Source organism: Myotis daubentonii, chromosome 13 (genome assembly GCF_963259705.1).
Source record: "Myotis daubentonii chromosome 13, mMyoDau2.1, whole genome shotgun sequence".
In the NCBI taxonomy this organism is placed as follows: Eukaryota; Metazoa; Chordata; class Mammalia; order Chiroptera; family Vespertilionidae; genus Myotis; species Myotis daubentonii.
The window spans coordinates 50,869,639-50,883,585 of NC_081852.1; positions in this window are offsets into that span (position 1 = coordinate 50,869,639).

Sequence of the window (13,947 nt, forward strand, 5' to 3'; positions counted from 1 at the left end):
TGAGTTTCAGAGAGATTAAGCAGTTTGGGCAAGGTCACATAATTAATAAGTGGCTCATCTTCTCTGAAATACTCCACCTTTGAATTAACAGGATCCTCATGGCCAGCCTTTTGAAATGTAAAGTGTGTTTCTTTGAAGAGGCCCTCATGTGGGAAATCTTCACTTATTTCCCTTCCTGGGGTCCCAACTGTCCTTCCTTTGTGCTTCCTTACCTGTCCTAGGGTCTCCTCTCACAACAGGTACCACAGTGCAGTGCACTCACCTGTGTGTCTGCCCTCTCTCACTGAGGAACTAATTAGACCGGACAGCGGAATGACCTTCCAGAACAACCTTCTGGAATGACCAGTGGGCAGGGGGCAGGGTCATGGGGCTGTGAAGGCTTACCCTTGCACGAATTTCGTGCATCGGGCCTCTAGTGCGCATAGGAAGGGATTGCATGTAACTGTGGTACCATCAGCACCATTGTTATAATAACTCATCAACATTTGCTTAATGAATAAATGAGGCTATGAATATCTTAAGACCATTTGCTTCATGGCTTAGATTCCTCCATAGCAGTAGCTCATCTGCATGAGACCATCACAGTCCTGGCAGACATGGCCGGTTGCCTTCCCAATATCCTTCTACTTCTCTTCTTTTATATAACCTTTATTTTATTTTGGTCTGTGATGTGCCCAGCTGAAATATTAAATTTCTCAGTTTTTTTGAAGATAGGAGAGACCAAATGACATAGAACATTGCAAGGAAATAGAAGCACAGATCTATCAGAAATTTCTGGAAATGTTTTGATTTTATAATGCAATTATTATCACTTCATGTTGCTTCTTTCTTTTCTTGTGCCTGGAATGCTAACATGAAGCAAGAGGAGAAGTCTTACACGTTGAGAAAGAAAGCCACCACCTAAGATACAGGGAAATAGAGGGAGCCTGCCTCTTTGAGCAGCTGTGGGAGCCCAGGATTACCTAGCCCTGGATTCTTGTTACATGATGAGCATCCATCTCCATTGGGCTCAGCCATTACAATAGGGTTTCTGTTGAGTACAGTCCAATAAAACCCATAACTGACAGCATCTGAAGGGCTGTTTACATTTGTTGCTTTGGAGAGAATAACTGAATGGTTGTATAACTATGGTAGTGAACAGGAAGTGTTCTATTTTTGTTTCCTAAACTTAATTAGGTCTCAAGATCCATTTCTGGGAAGAAATGATAAATGTTGTTATGCAGTTTACTGGGATTCAGTGATTATTTGTGTGAAGTTCTGTGATGCAGAAATGCCCATGGATGACTATACCAGATACTTCAAAATACTAAGATTTTTTTCTCTTAAACATGAACAAAATAATGTTTAATCCTTGCTCTAACTTTAGATAGAGCTGATGATATGTGTGGAACAAGGCAACATTGGACTAAAAATTAGAAGTCATCTGTTCCAGCCTCAGCTCTTTACCTCTTGATGGCCAAGTTATATAATTTTTAAATGAGTTTAAAATCACAGTAGGGAAGCAGCCACCACCTGTCACCCATTTTTGTCTGCAACTGTGACCTTCTCCTGTGTTTCCCCATTTACCCTCCCAACTGCTGCCTACTGGGACTCATGGGATTGGCATCTTAAAGGAACCCACACATCCCTTCACACTCCTGAAAAGCACTGCCAACCACCCCTGCTTTCTCACAATTGTTCCCCAGAACTTCTTGTCTTTAGCTGTCACCAGTGTTCATGCAACACCCCCACTGAGCAAGGAGCAGGAGAGTGATTGTCTGTGCTTGCTCATGAGTAAGTTGAGCTGCAATCTCAGGAAAATGGAGTTTCACAAAGAGAGAGCCCAGAGTTTTACAGACTGGACTTCTGACAGGGTTCAGAGTGAGCTGCATTCTCTTTGCTCCTCATTTGTTGAAAGATAAACACATCCTCTGTGAAGGTGACTCCATCCTCTGTGAGGTAGTAGCTGCTGTATCCATCCTTCCTCCCATCATTGTCTGGAGAACCCATGCTTTTAATAATATGGCATATCTAGGCAACAAACTCTCAATGATAAATACCTGGAAAGTTATCAAATTATACCTGTCAACCAGATGGGTTGCCAGAGCTTCTGACCCTAATGATCTAAGCTAAATTTTGTTAAATGAAAGGCACAAATAATTCCATGGCCTGTGGGGGTTCACAGCTCCCCAAAAGCTTTCTGTGAATTTCATGGGGGCCTCAGTTACCTTGCCTCTAATTAGTAATCAAATTTCTTTTTAAAAAAATTGTCAATAGACATTATCCTTTTTTTTTTTATTTTTTTATTTATTTTTTTTTTTTAGCACTTTACAGCTCCAGATCTAGACCCAACCTCTCTTCCCTGTTAACTTCTCCTTTCTCTTTCCTAGTGGCCTTTCTCTTTGTTCCAGACTCAACATCAGATACTCATTAAGCTCATTCTGGGGTAAGAACACTGCAACCACATATCACCAGATCTCTGAAAATGCACAGACCTTGAAATCGTGTGTGTGTGTGTGTGTGTGTGTGTGTGTGTGTGTGTGTGTGATAGGTGTGTCAGTAAGGATCACTCCAATCATAGTCTTTAAGTTTTAGAAATGATATAAAAGGTGCCAGATATTCTCATCTGCTGGTATCTAATGCCTTTTTCTAGATTGATTTTTACCTCTTATATAACATCAAATCTATCATCAGACCAAAGTCTTAGCACTAGTCTGACCACTGGCAATACTTCCAAAATGTGAGTGTTTGTATAGTATTCATCTCAGCATAAAACAGAGACATAAAATATGTGAAGTAAAGTCTTGTATTAGCATGCATTATTTGAACATGAGTGATTTTTCTATATCCTACCTGGCATACAAATAGTTTGCTTTAAGAGAAATTTCAACACAAATACCCAAACTTATATCCTGAGGAAGGCGATATATAACACATGTAATACATTTCTTCTCTTTACAGGAGTATTTGTGTGTTTTTTGCTGTGTAGCAAATATCATAATATACAATATGAACATATAATAATGTAGATATTTATCTTTTAATATAAAATAGTACTTTTTAGCACCTACTCTGTGCCAAGCATGTTCCTAAGCTTTGAAAGGAATTATCTCATTGAATGTCACAACCCAGTGAAACAGACACTTATCTCACCCCCATGTTTCAGATGGGGAAACTGAGGCCTAGCAATATTAGGTCAATGATACAAGGTCACAAAACTAAAATGTACAAAAGTGAGATTTGATGGTGGATTAGTATGGATCTCTAGGCTAGATTCAACATTCCCAAAATTTAATTTGCATGGATTTTTCATGAATACAGCTATGGAATAAAGGAGGCCCACATGGTCAGATACCAAAGGACATAATAGTGAAGAGAATTCATGAATGGAACCAATATATGAGTTATAAGTTCAAACACGCTATGTTCCCAATAGCATGTCCATTTCTATAATCCTTGCCAACATTGAATACTCATAAACCAGAGAAGTTCCTAATCCAAAGTGGGGAAAAAAATAGTAGGTGATCAAAATTTATATGCTTCTTGATTGGTAGGCCCAATCTTTAACAACCACCACACAACCGCTACCACCAACTGCACTACTCTAATGGGGAAACTGTTAGGATGTAACAGTCCATCTGTTCACTTGAGAACAAAGGACCTATCTTGTCCTAAATCAACGTGTGATGCTTTCACAGCTGTAAATGCAGCCCAGAGGCAGGCTCTGAGAGTTCCCCAGAGTTTCTGGCATTTCCAGTTAAAGAGTGATCCTAAAATGGAGTGCAATAAACTTTATTATCCATCTGCATATCAGACTCATTACACATTAACTGGGACATGCATGCAGATTTCCAAGTGTGGCTCTATTTGATAGTGTGGCTACCTGAGAAGGAAACTGTCCTGATGACCAATAGATCATATCTGAAAGGCAACAGGTTACACTCCGCTGTGATCAAGCCTTATTTTCTAAGGCCCCCACTCCACATGGGCCCTACTCCTCTGTTGCATTCAATGAAGTAAACTTTCTCCCCTTTTGTGTTCTCTTTGAAGCATGGGCATTGAGTGTGGCTGTGTTTTTTGTAATAAACATTATTCAGTGCTCTATTAATGAGATAATGTATTTATTTGTTTGACAATAAACACAGTTGCAAAATGGACCATAAAGAAATAGATGAGTTGGAGATTTCTGTGCCCGATGTGTCAACTATAATTGAGAAATAAATTAAATGACCCATCTGCTTCCCATCATCTTCTCCTTTATTTTTGTCAATATCCATGGTTTTAAAAAGTAGCCAGAATTATTTATACTAATTACTCACTAAAAAATCCATATAGAATTTAAATGACTTTGTAATGCAACTTTGCCAACCCTAACCTACTGTGCTTCTTTCCAACACTCAAGTGTAATGACGATGATGAACTCTTTCTTCTTATTAATAGTTTCCACTTTATCATGCCAATACTATTGAGTTTTCTCTTTATTACTGTCTTACAGGCACTGCTAAAATAATATATCATATAATAAGCTTAACAGTAATCGAATCTATTACCCTGGTAGCATTTGCCAAGAGAAAGAAAAACAAACAAGGAGTAAAAACAAACAAGCAAGTGAACAAAACTGTTTGATGCAGGTTACAATACGAGATGCAATGTGCCTACTACTAATATTCACAGGTGAAGGTTAAATCAGCCAATAGCCAGCAGAACTAATTAAATATAATTGTATCATCTTTCTCCCTACTGCATTGTTATAATTATCCCACTGAGAAATCACAAGTCAGCACTGAGAAAAGCAGCAAAGACGTCTTTGTTTTCTCAAACACTTTCACCTTCATGCTGCTCTGCTCCGGAACCTTCTGTTGTTTTCCTGAGTTCTCAGGAACATCCCTGAGATATTCCTATAAGATATGTTCAGCATTACCCTGGCTGGTGTGGGTCAATGGTTTGAGCATCAGACGGTGCTCCAGAGGTTCACAGGTTCCATTCCTGGTCAAGGGCACCTACCTGGGTTGCAGGTTTGATTCCTGACCTGGCTCAGGGTGCATGCCAGAGGCAACCATTTTTTTTTTATTAGTTAAGGTATTACAAATGTGTCCTCATCCCCCCCATTAACCCCCAACCTCCCCCCCCACACACAAACTCATGCTCCCATCCCCCTGTTGTCCATGTCCATTGGTTTGGCTTATATACATGTATACAAGTCCTTTGGTTGATCTCTTCCCCTTACCCCCGCCCTCCCCTACTTTCCTTCTGGGGATTGATAGCCTGATCGCTGTTTCTCAGTCTTTGGGTCTGTCCCATTTCATCAGTCTATGTTGTTCTCTATAATCCACAAATGAGTGAGATCATGTGGTATTTATCTTTCTCTGACTGGCTGCCTCGTTCACGTTCACATAGATGTTTGTATCTCTATCTCTATCTCTATCTCTATCTCTATCTCTATCTCTATCTCTATCTATCTCATTTCCTCATCCTGCCCCCCTCCCTTCCCTTCTCTCTAGAAATTAGTGGAAAAATATACCCTCACTCCTCTGGTGAGGATTAAACAAATTAAAAATTAAAGTATGTATATTTAGCATTGGGGTGGTATGGAGGGGGATAGGAACATTAAATTCTTTTCTAGGAAGTCTTTATTGACATCAGTTTCTTTAATTACAAATTAAATCTGTGTTCATTGTAAAAAACCCACAAAAACAAAAAGGAAGAGAACACATAGAAACTAACAGAGACAGAACATAGAAATCATCTACACTCTTATCAAGCAAATATAACCACTGCTAACACCTTGTTTATTCTCCCATTGTACACATACATATTTTTTAAACAAAGTTGAGATGCTCAGAGACTCTTTTGTCACCTTTTTTTTCTCAATTAACAAGAGAGTGCATCTTTTCATGTCTATAAATAAAGATTCACATTATCGCTTTAATGGTTGCTTAGATACAATTTATGTTGCCAACTTTCTATTGTTCTGTATTAGCTATGTGCATGGAGCCATTGTGTCTAGCTCAGTTTCTTTCTGGTTGGTCTCCTATAGTCTGATGGTGGACTGGTCTTTGACTTCCCTCTAAAATGAGGATGCTTTTGACCCGCATGTCAGAGGCTCTCTGGCTCAGTGACAGGAATTCTTCTACCCAATTGAATTCATTTTTTTCCAAATTTATTGAGATATAATGGGCAAATTAAAATGATATAAATTTGAGGCATGTAACTTGATTTTTTTATATATTTTACATTACAAAATAGGTACCACAATCAAGCTAATTAAGATATTCATCACCTCTGAGGGGTAGGAAGGAAACAAGAGGACAGGAGGTAGCTGGAAGAGGTTAATGTGGGGAAAAGAGAACCTACATAATACTCTCAACAATAAATATTAAAAAAAAGATATTCATCACCTCATATAGTTACATTTTCCCTTCCTTCCCTTCCTCCCTCCCTCCCTCCCTCCCTCCCTCCCTCCCTTCCTCCCTCCCTCCCTCACTCCCTCCCTCCTTTCCTTCCTCCCTTTCTTCTTTCCTTCCTTCCTTCCTTCCTTCCTTCCTTCCTTCCTTCCTTCCTTCCTTCCTTCCTTCCTTCCTTCCTTCCTTCCTTCCTTCCTTCCTCCCTTCTTCTTCTTTTTGTGATGAGAACACTTAAGAATTACCCTCTTAGCAAATTTCAAGTACACAATACAGTATTGCAAACTGAAGTCACATTGCAGTACTAAGTTTCAGTTATGAAAGATAAATACTTTCTAGAGGACACCTTTTTTAAAACTGGAAAAACAAAGAGCTGTTTTTAAGGGTTTGAGGGTAATTATTTTTTTCCATTTCTTCAGTCTCTACATTTCTTGTTGCACAAGCAAACTCCCCTGCCTAGATAGGGTCTTGAGACCTCTGTGTATGACAGGGGGCCTCTATGGTGGGTGTAGGGATGCAGGAAGTAAAGCCACTTCCCATCACTATGCCCCTGCCCTTTCTGTCACTATTACCCGAGCCTGGGATGTCCTGCAACAGAGTTTCACTCATGAGCTGTCTGATAGGGGACAAGTACTTAAACCTGTCGCGCTCTCTCCCTTCAATGATTTGTTATAATGGAGTAACACATAAAATAATTCCCAAAGCACTTACTAAATTCCATGCTTCTTAAAGGTACTCAAATCCTGCCAGTTCTTACCACTCCCCCCAAATGTCATTCTCCTCCTTCAAATTCTAGTTCAACTACCTCCTTCAGGAAACCTCTTCTGTGCCCTCAGCTAGGTATGAGCATTCTTCCTTCTGTCCATACATCCCTCAGCATTTATTTGTATTAAGCATTGTAATTAAATATATTAGTTCCCTTACTGCACTATATAATTCATAAGAAACCCACCCCCCAGTGTCCACTTCCTGATTCCCCAAAGCTGTCAATGTTCCCCGCTATGGAAAAATGGATTTTTGCAGATTTGATTCAGTTGAATATCTTGAGATGGGGAGATTCTACTGGATTATCCAGGTGGGTCAGTTAGAACCACAAGGATCCTTACCAACAGGAGGCAGGAGATCAGAGTGGTTAGTAGGAGTCAGATGACAGAAGCGAGAGACTGGAGTAATATAGTCATGAACCACGGGATGACAGCAGCCTCGGAAGTGGAAGAGGCAAGACACACATTCTTCTTTGGAGCCTCCAGAAGGAACCAGCTCTGCAGATACCTGGGTTTTAGCTCCATAAAATTCATGTCAGACTTTATACCTCCAGAATTATAAAAGAATAAATATGTGTCATTTTATGCCACTACATTCGTGGTAATATTTTAAATTCTCACTGGAGGATATTTTTTCCATTGATCTTTAGAGGGAGAGTGGAAAGTAGGGAGAGAGGGAAAGAGAAAGAGAGAGAAAAAATATCAATGTGACAGAGACATCGACTGGTTACCTTCCACCTATGCCCTGACCAATCAAGGCCAGGTATTGAACGTGCAACTGAGGTATATGCCCTTGACCAGAAATCGAACCCACAACCCTTTGGTCCATGGGCTATGCTCTAACAATTAAGCAACCAGCTAGGACCATTTGTGGTAATTTCCTACCAGAGTGATAGGAAGTGTATGCACCACCATCCAATAGGATGTTTAGCATATTTTCAGTGTTCAATAAGGAGCTAATGAATAAATTCATCCTGAATACAACACAAATAATAAAAACACAGGAGTGATTCAATTGTGTCACTTTAGAAGATCCTAATCAGCTCATAAGAAAAAAAAAATAAAAACAATTTTAGATCTATATATTCCCTTCAGTAAATAAAACACATTTTAAAACTGTGGAATTTAAATTATAATTCCGTTCCATCTGTCCATCATTTACAGGTCAGTTGAATTCCAGTGTGGTGGTTAATTTATAAAAAGGGAAAAATGTATCATGACAAATGAGAAGATGCTGACTACTTTTTGGTTTCATGTTGTTTTAACGGTACCACAAATCCCTTTAAAATGTGTCAATTGACTCTCTGATTTGTTTCTAAAGCATACCTTATCTCCAAGGAGCTGAAAATTACTCGAAGAAATGTTACTGTCATCCAACCATGTGTCTCCTCACTCCCTTCTCTGCTTCCTAATTTAAATGTGTTCAGGACATACATACACACACACACACACACACACACACACACACACACACACACACTAATCACCATGTTAAGATAGCAATTTGGACAGAGTTGCATAGAACAGCTTCTGCTTTATAATTTATAATTTATAAAAGAGATGCTCCTCAGAACTCTAACTGCAAGTCATTGCCAATTTCTGAGACTAGGCCTGACAGTATTTTAAGGTAAATGTTAATGCTTCCACCACAAAAATGGAATTAGCCAGTCTTATTTTTCTCCTGCATTTCCCCTTCTCCTTCTCAACCTCCTGGTACTTGTTCTCTCTGGAGTCACACAATCAGCCAATCACCTTGTATATATCAAGTGATGGTATATCTATTGCCTACCTTGTACCCAGCACAGCTGAGATAAGAAACACAACAGTGTCCCGTGAAATCTGGGCAGGTCAGTCTGTAGGCCTATTGTAAGAATGAAAGATGCTAAAGAGCAGAAACTAGGATTTGAATGTTGTCCTATTGTTTCCAGAAGATGTAAAGACTCTAGTATGTCTTTTCCTAGGCATTACATTTATGACATGGCTGTCCAGATGGGCACTGTTCTCCACTAGCTTAGGCCAAATTGCTTCACTTCCATACCGCAGGCAAATTTCTTCTTTTTCACTAACTATCAAGATCTCTTGGAAAAATCCCTGGGTTGAGAATCAATAAACCCAGCATTCCATCTCTGACTCTGGTCATCAATAAAGATGCTCTGAGCTATAAGTAATGGAAAACTCAACACTGACTGGCTTAAACAACGAACACATTCATCATGTGAAGAGATCGACAGTTCAAGGATTATTAAGGCAGAGATGTAAAGGCATCCTCACAGCTTGTGCTCTTCCAGCCTCCTCATGTTTCCCTTAGCCTTCAGTGCAGCACCTTTAATGACCACATGTTATCTACTACAGTTCCATGTGTCCTGAAGTTATAAAAACACCTCACCCAGGAAATGGGACTGTTTCCTCTCAGGTTTTTGTTGTTTGTTTGTTTTTTAAGGGCTAAGATATTTTACTCAGAGACCACTCCAGAAGATCTCTCCTCACACATTTTTGATCACTCACAAGGATACGTTGAACTAATCACAGGAGAAAAGAATAAAAAGAGAAAAAAGAATAGAAATGGCAAATTTGGCTTAAATTAACCAATATTGCCTCTTTAAATCACATGTGAAGGAGTTAATACCCAGGACAGATTTTGGGTAGGAAAGGGCAGTTTTTAACTAAACTATGACTTTGGCTGGTTGTATATCCAATTTAATGAAAGCCTAATATGTTGTGTCTGGTTGTCCACTCAACCAATCAAAGCATAATATGCTAATGATATGTTAAGGCCGCTCAACCAGTTGCTATGCCATGCAGTGACCACCAGGAGGCAGACACTCAATGTAGGAGCTGCCCTCCTGGTGGTCAGTGTGCTCCCCACAGGGGAGTGCTGCTCAGCCAGAAGCCAGGCTCACAGCTGGCGAGCACAGCAGTGGTGGCGGGATCCTCTCCCGCCTCCGTGGCAGTGCTAAGGATGTCTGACTGACAGTTTAGGCCTGCTCCCCCAGGCCAGGCTGAGGGACCCCCACCCCCAGTGCATGAATTTTGTGCACTGGACCTCTAGTATTTATATAAATGTCTTATGTAAAATATAAAAATATAATACTATTACTAACATATATATAAAATATATAATTATAATTTCTATCTTGTAACCATGGTGTCACTGAGATTTTTACAGTACAACTGCAAAGACATCATAGATGACTAAAACATAGTTTCTACTGATAAGAATGGTACACACTTGTGAAAAAATCTAGGATATGTACAAGAACAGCTGTCAGATAAGCTCATAATATAAAGCTATCTGATAAAGTTAAATTTTAATTTGACTTAAGTTGAGGAGGACATCTAATTTAGTTTACCCCCTATAGTAATAGAGGGGGGAAATGAATCAAGATAGACTCATAGAAGAAGTGGCATTTTAGACAAGGTTGGGTAGGGTTCAATGGGTGGAGAAGGTGAGGGAGAGTTACTCATGTGAAGGAAGAATATAAGTTTGATACAAAGTTTTTGTATCTGCGTCTTGGCATCAAGGCATTATTCTTTATGTAAAAACTAGGGGCCCGGTGCACGAAATTCGTGCACTGGGTGTGTGTGGGGGGAGTGTCCCTCAGCCCAGCCTGCCCCCTCTCACATACTGGGAGCCCTCAGGCGTTGACCCCCATCACCTTCCAATCGCAGGATCGGCCCCTTGCCCAGGCCTGACGCCTCTGGCCTAGGCGTCTGGCCCAGGCAGCGGGGACCTGCAGTGGCAGCGGGGGGCGCCGTGATTGCGCGGGCTCCGCCCCTGCCCCTGCAGGATGCCTCTGGCTGAGGCATTCGGCCTAGACAGCGGGGACCCACAGCTGCAGTGGCCCCGCGATCGTGGGCTCTGCTTTAGGCCCAGGCAAGGGGCCCCTAGCTCCTGGGACTGCCAGCTTCGACTGTGCCCAGCTCCCATCGCTGGCTCCACTCCTACTTCCTGCTATCACTGGCCAGGGCGGAAAAGGCACCTGATTCTCCGATCATGGCTGGGGGGCAGGGCAAAGGCGGCCCCAGGGCCACCTTTGCCCTGCCCCCCAGCTCTTAGCTCCCCCCTAGGTTTCTGATCACTGTCAGTGGCAGGGGGCTCCTTCCTGCTTTCCCTTTCGCCTCCCTGCATTGTGCCTACATATGCAAATTAACCGCCATCTTGTTGGCAGTTAACTGCCAATCTTAGTTGGCAGTTAATTTGCATATAGCCCTGATTAGCCAATGAAAAGGGTATCGTCGTACGCCAATTACCATTTTTCTCTTTTATTAGTGTTGATACCCAAATTTGTTCTGTGAGAGCACCTGTACGCATCTCCTGCTTTTCAAATTCAGATGACTTTACACACACGCACACCTGGAATGTGTGTTCTTACAAGCAGGTGATCTAGGCTCATTATTCTATTTTCCTGTTTATAATGATTGGCTTAGGTCATATCAGAATTAATCCTATTTTTTGAATTATTGAACAAATAGACATATTTACCAATGGATTTTAAACCTAGGAATATATAAGCCTAAAAACCAGAAAATTTGCCTTTGCAGAGACCTGAGACTGAATCCATATAGAGTCAAAGGATGGAAATACTGAGACCTAATGCCATCATTTGATCCCCTGGGTTAAGCCTCATCTGAAGCCAGCCGCTTCTAGTCTCATTACCTGGGTCAGAAAATTTGTTCTTTTGAACAAGATTGAAAAAAAGTGTATCTAAAACTCTTATTTTAGCCAGATTTTAATCACTTTTAACATTAATAAGCCAACCGATAATTCAACCTTGGTTATTCAACAAATATATAGAGTTGAGAAAGCATGTGTTTCAGAGAAAAAAAGATTGGAGAAGGGAAAATTCTCTAGAGAACAAAAAATTCTTTGCAATTGACATTTTTATCTAGTATGAGCCTACACTTTACATTCCCATGTAAAAACAGTCTAGAAGGAAACTCTTTTATGATTAACGATGGCTAAAAATCATTTGATGCTTTTCTTGTAGAGAGATAGAATCAAAGTCTATCCTTGTTTAATCTGGTATGGTATTAGTGACTTACTTGACTAAATGTATATGGAAAAGTGATGTTCTTAGTCATCTAATGTTAGGTCATTAGGAACCTTGTACCTTCCGTAAGTAAGAAGTCCAAACCTGAAACATGCATCCTAAAGAAGCAATGGACAGTATATGGGCTTTCCTTGAGACTCCCATATGACCTCAGGATTCCATCCATCACATCCAAGTACAAGGGACCTCTCAGACCAACTCATTCTGTAGATGAATACAATTTATTGATATACATGAAAACTATGTGAACAAAAATATCACACCACCAAGCCTTGCCCAAAGTCCTGGCCTAGCATGTTTATAATCTAAGCCATGAGTTTTGCAGTAGGTTGTTATACAGTAATAGCTTGTGGAAATATAATTTGTTAGCTGGGAGTGGGGTGCTGCTGTAACAAAAGTTTAAAATATGTGGCATTGAAATTGGACTGTGCAATGGACAAGCTAGAAAAGGTTCAAGCAAACTGATGATGGAAACTGGAGGACAGGGAGGATAAGCATTAGGTGCTATTGAAAGAAGAATAACAAGACCTATCTTGTGGAGTTACCAGGACTCAATGAGATACCACCTCTATATGTTCCTACTTAACATGCTGCCTGCTACATAGTAGGCATTCAGTAAGTATTAACTCCAATCTGGAATGGAAACAGTGCTCCCCAAATCATATTCTACTAAGTCGTTGCCAATGTGGACATATATTTGGATTTCCATCACTCTTCCTCTTCTTAATGGGATGTAAGGATCAATGTAAATGCTTTTGTGATTGATAAACTATACAAATCCAGGGTCTCTTGGGAATAGTGAATCTTAGTGACTCACTGTTCCCCTTACTTAGGATAGAATCACTGAAAAAAAAATGTGTCTATTGCTGAGAAGTTTAGTTTTAATTAACTTCTAAATCTATAGGAGAGAAAATTTGAGAGCACAGGCAGACCCTGCTATTACCATAAACACAACTTTCCTTTGCTGGGCAACTTTCCTTGGCACAGAGATTCATGGCCTTCTGACGATGATTGCTGGAATTTATGTGTTACTAGCTGATTTTTTTTATAAAGCAAGCTGATGCTGCCAACAGATCTATGAGCTCTGAATAAGAATGGGCCAATGCAAGACCTTAAAAATAGGCTTTGTTGGATTAAATAACTTTAGGCATCAGTGCATATATTAGACTCCTTGAAGAACCACGATGAGCACAAACACTTTAAATGCAATGAGAAGTCTTACTATAAGCATTTTTATTTAATTTAGAGAGACCTTAAAACTATTGATAGATTTTTTTTTCACAAGGGGTATCTATTAATAGTGTGAGGAATTAGTACATAGGACCCATATTGGCAAAATAAAAATCTATGCTGATAATACATGGTAAACCTCAGGTATAAGAGCAGTGGTTCTGTTTTTGATTGTGAGAAGTGTTTTCTTTTGACTGGGGTTATCACTGAACACAAAAACAACACACACTTTAAGAAAAGATAGGGTATTATTTGATTTTCCATCCTACTACCTTAGTTTGCATGTTTTCATAGAAGTGGTGCCTTGCAGAGGTGGAAAGGAGCTAAGCATCATCTATTTAATTCAATGGAGAAAATAAAAGGCAGGTAGGGGTCAGTTTACAACCTGATTCTCTCAAAGAGCCAGGACTCCTGACTCCAACCTATGGGGTATTATGTAGTGATTAGGTTGTTCAAATCTGAATCCCAAGCTCAGTGATCTTACACAGACAATTCACTCTTTATAAGCCTCAGTTAACTCAT